Below are 9,171 nucleotides of genomic sequence, written 5' to 3'. Positions count from 1 at the left end.
TCTTCTCAAAACTTTTTCAGCTGTTGTAGCATTATTATCTTCTAGTTACCATGACAAGAATAGTTTTGCGCTCCATTTAATTGTTGTGGCTAAAACTGTGGAGGCGGAAGGTCTCATTTATTTATTAAAATCATTGTATTGATTTTTTAGATGCCCAGAGGTCACAATTGCAGTTTGGGAACTTATATGTCAACAAGACATATAAGTTACCAGGTTTGCTTTATTTAGATCAGGGGTGTCAAAATCCAGGCCTCGAGGGCTAGCCTTCTGTTGATTTTCCAGAATCCCTGCCTTATCTGCTACTCCTTACATGGATCAGGTTAGCTAATAAGGAGCTTCAATGGCAGGTTTGTTTGGCAAACTTGTTGGACACCGACCCTCGAGGCCTGGATTCTGACACCCCTGAATTAGATTGATAAATCACTCAACAAAAAAAGCAACCCCAAAACCTAAAAGACACTGACAGTTCATATTTTTCAAGCAAGGATCGTAGCTAAAATAAATATTTTGCATGAGCTTGTCCTCACATGAGCAAAAAATCAATTTCATCTTATATTTTCACATAACACACATGCTTAGGGCAATGCTGTTTTCCTTGTAAATGTTGAATCATGTTCATAATATCTGAACATCTTTTGGAGAAGGCATGATACATTCATTCATCCATTTGCACCCTTTCAGGGTCACGGGGCTGCTTTCTGGTCCCCCAGCCGGGACTTGAACCGGCAAACTTCTTGCTGTGAGGCAACCACTGCACCACAGTGTTAACTGTAATGGGTTACTAGGGTTAACCCATTACAACAACATCAACATTAAACTCATTTATTTGGAACAACCAAACCAGTATAGTGTTCCGGCTCAGGTTTTTAGCGTGCGCTGAGGCTGATTTTAAATGCACTAGAAATAAATATCAGCTTTGACATGTTTAGCCTGCCTGCTTGTATTTTTATTCATCAAGCATGATCAAAAGGACTAAACCAAACTTACTTATAGATGTTGTTGTTTTTTTTCCCAATTTGGACCGCTTTTCACCTCTTACCGCTTGTTTTTGTCCAAATGATAAAGCAAAAGGTTGTTTTAAAGAAGCCGGCGCAGTGATACAAAACAGGTATTTTTTCACGGTGCGGTTATCCTGTGGTATATCACTTTTTAATGCACACCCAGCAGCCAATCAGAATCGAGTATTCAGCCAGACCATGGTATAAATATATTTAACTTATATAAATGATTATAAACTATTCAGTTTATTATATTCATAAAATTTATTGTATAATTATATAATTTTATCTAAGATGATAAAAAACAATTTTGACCACCTGTTTTATATGTGGGATAAAAGTTAGCTTAGAGTCGAAGATAACATCCCTACCATGAAAAAGGTGGATAAAGGTGGAGAGGATTTCATGTAATTCATGGAAACCAGTGAAGATTACAAATCATTGAAGAAAAAAGTTCAGCGCACTGTCTTACTCTGTCTTAATCCTACATCATCAGTCTGACCAAGCAGAAGTGGTTCAAGTCTTCACTTCCTTGTTCCGATTTAGCTCTCAATTCCAACAAAAATACCAGCTAAAGCTCATATTTAGCTTTCCACAGAATCCGGTGTCAGACCATGGAAAAAGTGAACAAAACAATGAAGCTCAGAGACGGCAGTTTGTCTGCATTTGGTGGCTGTTCGCACTGCATCTCCCATGATGCATTGGGTTAAAGTGACAGCGTCTCAGCGCACAATGAGTCGTCCTTGTTAAACATCTTGAAACCACAACGAACACACATCAAACAGTTTTTAAATCTTCTAACTTAACATTTATTTCATTTTTAAGAAAAAACAGCTGCAGCTTCCATCTATTTCTGTCACAATTATCACAAAAATGCATGTGAGATTGCGGAGGGACTGTAGATCCATTCAGACTATGAGTTTCTCCTTTTTAATTTTTTATTTTTGGATGCTGGTGTGCTGCGGGATTTTTGTCAAGGTTAAAGTGTGCAGTGGGTCAAAAAAGTTTGAAAAACACTGATCTAGACCCAACAAGACAGTGCGCTGAACTTTTTTCTTCAATGATTTGTATCTTCACTGGTTTCCATGGATTACATGAAATCCTCTCCACCTTAATCCACCTTTTACACTGTGTGTAAGATCTGTATTACAGTAAAGGTTTCATTGAAAAACCTCAAAGTTGACTTTGTAGAGGAACCCAAACACACAAATTCTGAAAAATATTCTGGTTTATTGTTACTTTCAGGACAGTCATTAAATCAACCAAGTATTCACTTTTTTCAGGGTTAAAATATTATGTGTGTCAGAATAGGTTCATTAGAAAACAATAATTTGAAGGTTTGTCTGAAGACAAAAACAGTGAAAAAACCTTGTCCACTCCTGATGCTCTCCCACCTCTCACTCTCCCTCCATCACTCTCCCACCTCTCCTGTCTCTTCTCACCTAATTTTTTTGACTCCCTTCTTCCTCATCTCACCTCTCACCTCCCTGCTACATATCCACACCTCTTCTTCTCACTGCAGCACTCTGAGCTCCCCTCTCACTTCTCCTCTCCCCCTACAATCCCACATCCTCTCACCTCTTCCATTCCTCTGTCTTTCTGATGTCTTATTTTTCTTCCCTCATCTCCCTTGTTAATAATTCAACAGCAGTGCACACATGAGTGGTCACTGTAGAGCTTCACGTGGGGGATCTGGAGAACAAATGAAGCATAAGGGTGGAGGAATTAAAAACTTCCCTACGGCTCCACTACAGGGTCAGAAGTATCCGCCGGCTGCCTGGGTGCAGCCTGTCTGTGCCTCCTTTCCCTTTTCTTTACCCCTGCCAGTAAATGTTAACACGCCTTTTTCAGGATGGGGTGGTGGGTTGTTTAAAGGGGGTTTAAATGCTAAGTATGCCCCGAGTTGGAAGGAGGCTGTGTGGAGACTGCCTGGTGACATTTTGTCCCTTCACACAGCTTGTTCCCCTAACATCAACCTGCAGAGAACCTTAATCTGCTTTTAAGACAAACATATTGAAAAAAAATGGAAATGAAAAATGGATGTTTAAGTAAAGATGTTAATAGATTTATAGATTTCAGTAATGTGACTATAATATTAACAGAATATGTATAGTTTTAAATCAAAACAATGCAAAAAAAAGAGAAACTAATCTTTCACTCTTAGTCTTGTTGCTGTAAGTTAGTTCCAGAGAAAAACATTATGATGGATAAGATCAGTTTCTATGTTTATATAAAAAACCAATAGAAAGCCTGGAAATGTCTTGCTTATCTTTAAAAAAACTGCCATTATCCCTTTCAACATCACATAAATGAATGTTGCACCAGACAGATTTTACAAGAATAAGCATAATTTTAAATGACAAATTTATGAAATTTATCCACGGCTTTAAACATTGGTTTCATTTGTTTTCACACATTTTGTTGTTGTACACAGCTCTTGTTAAGGTGTGAAAAACGTGACAGTCAAAGTCACTCACAGTTCCTAACTCAGTGGTGAATCCTAAATACGTCTGCACTATTTTATAAAGTGGGTTATTCTGAACACAGCAGCATTTTATTCGGTCAACCAAAATTACTTTGGTACAGTGATGCTTTTTTTGTGGTTTTGTGAATAACGATTATAAATTGAATGTGTAAAAAATATATGAATAAAATATTGAAACATTGGGGATGGGAATTAATACAATTTTTGGGTAGCGCTTTCTTTTACAGCACAGTACGTACAGTGTACTTACAGGGTATTTACATAGTACTTTTATGGAATTTACTGGGTACTTAGAGTGTGTTTAGATGATACTTTTTATGAGACTTACTGGGTACTTACATGGTACTTTTTGTGTCTACTCGGTACCTACATGGTACTTACTGTGTGTTCGTGTGGTACTATTTGGTTCACACTTATGTGGTACATACTGGGTATTTATAATATACTTACTGGGTATTTACATGGTGTACAAATGTGTCTTTTGTGGTACTTACCACATGTAAGAACAAGGTAAGTACAAATAAAGTACCTTGAATTTAAGTCTGCACTCGTTGTATGTTTCATGGTATTTACCATGAATTTACCACAGAAACTACCCCTTAGGTACAATGAAACTGGACTGTAAAAGAAAGTAAGCCCTATCTCCATTCTAATACATGGTACTTTCAGTAGTAAATGCTGCGTATGTTCACGTATTACCTTCCCGTACAGTGTATATACACACTTGGTCGTCTGACCTTACCAAATGAGACAATGTTAACTTGTTGGTAAGGGTAAAGTAACTGAATTGTAAAAACATATTCTGGCCTGATTACTTCTTGTAACATGTGGCAAATGTAACCCTTGTTCTATCCTAGGCACTTTAACATTGAGAGGGTCAGGCTTTTTGTCTGTCCAATTTCCTTCAGCAGAGTTTGGTAACGGTGCAGGACTTATTCAGGGTTTGTGACTGCAAGAAAAATCACAATACAAGTTTAAAAGAATGTAAAAACAACAACTTTGATGAAGTACAAAGTATGTTTTTGTTTTTAATCATTTCTGTATTGATTTTGGTAAATTTCTGTGAATTCTTTATTGCATTGACTGCAATGCTTGAAATCAATCAATTATCCTCATTTATAAACATTATAGATTATTCACAACTTAACTTTTTTTTTTTTACTATTGTTCCAAACATGAACTTTTTTTTATTATAATGTCAGGAAAAGTTGTAAAACAACAAGGCTAAATATTTACTTTTAATACTGTTGACTAAATCTGCAAATTCCCAGCGCACTTGAATGTAACATTCATTTAGTGAGGTCAGAGGACCAAGTGTGTATGCACACTGTATGGGAAGGTAATACGTGAAAGTACCGTGTAATAAAGTGGCAATAGGGCTGACTTTCTTATACAGTCCATTTTCATGGTACTTAAGGGGTAGTTTCTGTGGTAAATTCATGGTAAATTCCATAAAACAGTGGTCCCCAACCACCGGGCCGCGGACCGGTACCGGGTCGCGGGACACTTGGCACCGGGCCGCGGACCGGTACTGGGCCGCGGGAAATTTTGGCACCGGGACGCACAGAAAGAAAAAATAATTTCCATTTTTATTTTTTATTTTTTTTTTCGAAAAAAACGTTTTATTTTGAAAAGTGACCGGATTATCTCTGTTACATCCGTCACACTTAATGCACGTCAAAGTCGCGACACCAAACATCACGTGATACACCTCAACCCCCACCCCCACCGGTCCGCGGTAAACGTGTCTTGCGGTGTACCGGTCCGCGGTGACAAAATGGTTGGGGACCACTGCCATAAAACATACAACGAGTGCAGACTTAAATTCAAGGTACATTTGTACTTTCTTTGTTCTTACATGTGGAAAGTACCACAAAAGACACCTGTGTACCACATGTAAATACCCTGTGAGTATATTATAAATACCCAGTATGTACCACATAAGTATGAACCAAATAGTACCACATAAATACACAGCAAGTACCATAAGTACCAAGTAGACACAAAAAAGTACCATGCAAGTACCCAGTAAGTCCCATAAAAAGTACCATGTAAACACCTTGTAAGTACCCAGGAAATTCCATAAAAGTACCATGTCAATACCCTGTAAGTACCCAGTAGTTACACAATAGGTAACATGTAAATACCACTTAAGTACACTGTAAGTACTGTACTGTAAAAGAAAGCGTTACTGATTTTTGTTCTACCCATGCCTATTTAGAGCACTTTATTGCTTTCTGTTTATCATGTTAATTTAACCATTTTATTTTGGGTTTGAAGAAATAAAAGATATCAATCAATCAATTTGCCCAACTTTCATCAATGAGATCTAAAGAACACTAATGTTTAAAAAGAATTTCCTTAAGAGTTTAGGGAAACCAACAAGATGTGAATTTCTCCAGACACCTTTCAGTCCTCTAGACACAGCTTTCTTTAAGTGCCTCCACTCCTGTATTTTATCCTAGTCTGTGTCGTTCTGGTCAGTATTTTCTTGGTTATTCTTATTTTTTGTGGCTCCAGCATCTTCAGCTCATATTGCTCTATTGCACACTTATCTTTACTGCTGTTACTGTTACCATTGGCAAACAGAATGTGAGCATGACAAAAGGTTTTGGATTCAGAGCCAGTATATCACTGAAGTAAACTGAGATTATTGTCTTTGTATGACAAACTTGGTACGGTACTTGATTAACAGCTAAGTCACTTTTATTTTTAGGCAGAGCTCATACTAGAAAGTATTATTACTAGTATTAGTACAAAGTATTATTGCTGTAACGTTCAACAAAATCTATGAAATAAAAATATAAGCTAATTTAATTTAGGAAAACAAATCCCTGTCTTTGACTCCAACAACTTGTTCAAGAAAAAAAAAGGAAACAAAGTTTTCTATTGCTTGTTGCCTTGTGTGGTTAATACAAATGATCAATGTTTTCAAAAATATGTTTATAAAATGGTCTCTATCATTTGGTATAGCAGACAGTTAAAGTACTAACACAAGACTATGCGACTTGCTTTTAGTAATAATAATAAATTGGATTTTTCTTTATTTTTCCAGATGCTTAAAGCTCTTACGATGTATCCATTGTTCATTCACTTATCATTCATACTTGGTGATTAGTGAACTACTCACTGAACTACTGATGTAGCCACAGCTGCCCTGGGGCAGACCGACAGAGGCATAGCTGCCAGTACCCGCCTATGGCTCCTCTGACCATCACTGAGACATTCATATTCACACACAAGAGGAGCCACACTGGAGGTGAAGTGTATTGCCCAAGGACACAATGTCAGTTGGCTCAGGGGAGTGGAGATCACACTGCTGACCCTTTGATCATTGGCAACCTGCTCAACCACCTGAGCCACGGTTCCCAAAATCAAATCTTATTCACAATGTGCTTTAGTTTTTTCCACAGATGTATTTCTGTACAAAATATGTCATGGAGCACATTTTAAAGGCCCGTACACACCGGGACGAATATTCGCCAGGCGTTGTATTCGCCAGCGTTTTTCGCCACGTTTTTTGTGTTCACACCCAGGCGATTTTCGCTGACGATGAGCCGAGTGAACATGCAATTTCATTCCCTGACATTAGATGGCGCTTAATGTAAAACAGAAATACTCCTGTACACAAGGTGGCGCTGCGCAACTTTACGCTTCTTAAAGTCGCTTTTCACTCAGAAGAAGAGAGCAAGTATTTACACGCTTGTCAGAATCATACAAAGAAAACATGAATATTTCAAGCACCAGTTGCTCCAACTGGTGCTTGGTTCGGGGATATTTTAGAATGTCCGTCATTATTTCTTCGCGGCTGTTTAGATGCAACTCGGCGTCTATCTTCTTCGCTGGTATGTGTGCTCAGCAAGGCAGTTTTGTGTTTGAGCGCCCCCAAGTTGTGTTTTACTGTAACTTCAGAGGCTACAGACACGTGTGCAAAAGCGCCGTTCTCATTGCTCGAATAGATTTCGACGCGACGCGTCAAACCAAAAAAACGAACCAGAGGCGTTTTTTAAGAAAAGTGACGCTTTGACGCGTGGCGTTTTTTCGCGTCGGTGTGCACACTCACATTGGTGCCCTTTGTTTAGTCACGAGGCGTTAAACGTCGGCGAAAATCGCGGGCGAAATTCGTCGCGGTGTGAACATGCCTTAAGACTGCATCAAACCATGATTCAGATGTAACTGTTATAAGAAAAACAATCTTTTGGATGCTATTGAATGTATCTTGAGTTTTATTTTTTTTTACTAACACTTATGTAGTAACATAGTTTTTTAAACTTAAACTTAATTTTAAAAAAAAGTCCAGTAAAATAACAGTATTTACTGCACATATGTCAAACTCAAGGCCCGGGGGCCAAATGTGGCCCTCCGTGTCATTTCATGTGGCCCCGAGAGCATAAAAGTTTTTGATTCCTTAAAATAAAAAATAAAAATTGGTGTGTATTTATTCATATCCAGGGGGAATCTGACTTGAAATATCAGATTGAGCAACTATACATTAGGACTTAAACACTGTCAATATAATCTAACCTGACAGAATCTAATTGAAAAGGATTTATGCTAGAGGAACAAGCAAACATGTTTTCTATGCAACTGTAATTGTCCCCTTAGAAAGTTATTACAAATAAATAAATTAGTTGTTTAATATTTAGGAGTAGTTAAGTTTATTTTCATTACATTTAGTTGAATGTATAAGTTATATCTGGCCCTTTGAGGACAACCACTATGCAGATGTGGCCCTCGGTGAAAATGAGTTTGACACCCCTGATTTACTCTATATCTGCATGCAACGACTGAAATGGTCACTTTTGTGATTTTTTCTTCTTCAGATTTGTACAGGTTTTATAATCTTACCTAAATCTAACCAATACTTTGTTAGAGGGTTTTACAAAATATTTAAAGAGGCGCCTGAAACAATCCAGCACATAACTGCAGGATGTAAGATGCTGGCAGGTAAAGCATACATGGAGCGCCACAACCAAGTGGCTGGAATAATATGCAGAAACATGTGTGCAGAATATGGAACTGAAAAGCCCAAAGTCAAAATGGGATACACCTCTGAAAGTGGAAGAGAATGAGGGAACACAGATTCTGTGAGACTTCCAGATACAGACTGACAGGATGGTAATGGCAAACCAACCAGACATTGTGGTGGTGGATAAAGAACAGAGGAAAGCCGTTGTGGTGGATGTGGCAGTGCCAAGCGATGGGAACATCAGGAAGAAGGAACATGAGAAACTGGAGCAATACCAGGGACTCAGAGAAGAACTGGAGAAAGCATGGAAAGTGAAGGTGACAGTGGTGGCTGTGGTAATTGGAGTTCTCGGGGCAGTAACCCCCAAGCTGGAGGAGTGGCTGTATATATGTGTAAATATATATAAATATATATATATATATATATATATATATATATATATATATATATATATATATATATATATATGTGTGTGTGTGTGTGTGTGTGTGTGTGTGTGTGTGTGTGTGTGTGTGTGTGTGTGTGTGTGTAAATATATATATATGTGTGTAGACATATGTGTGTGTATATATATATATGTATATATCAAATGTGGTATATACCAAGGTGATGCTCTGTCCCCACTGCTGTTCTGCATAGGTCTTAACCCCCTCAGCCAAATAATCACCAAGACTGGCTATGGATACCGACTCAGAAATGGGGCCAACATCAGTCACCTC

Source organism: Oryzias latipes, chromosome 9 (assembly GCF_053564925.1).
Source record: "Oryzias latipes strain Hd-rR chromosome 9, Olatipes_Hd-rR_3.1".
NCBI classification, from domain to species: Eukaryota; Metazoa; Chordata; class Actinopteri; order Beloniformes; family Adrianichthyidae; genus Oryzias; species Oryzias latipes.
Note: the sequence above shows the minus strand (reverse complement) of the source record.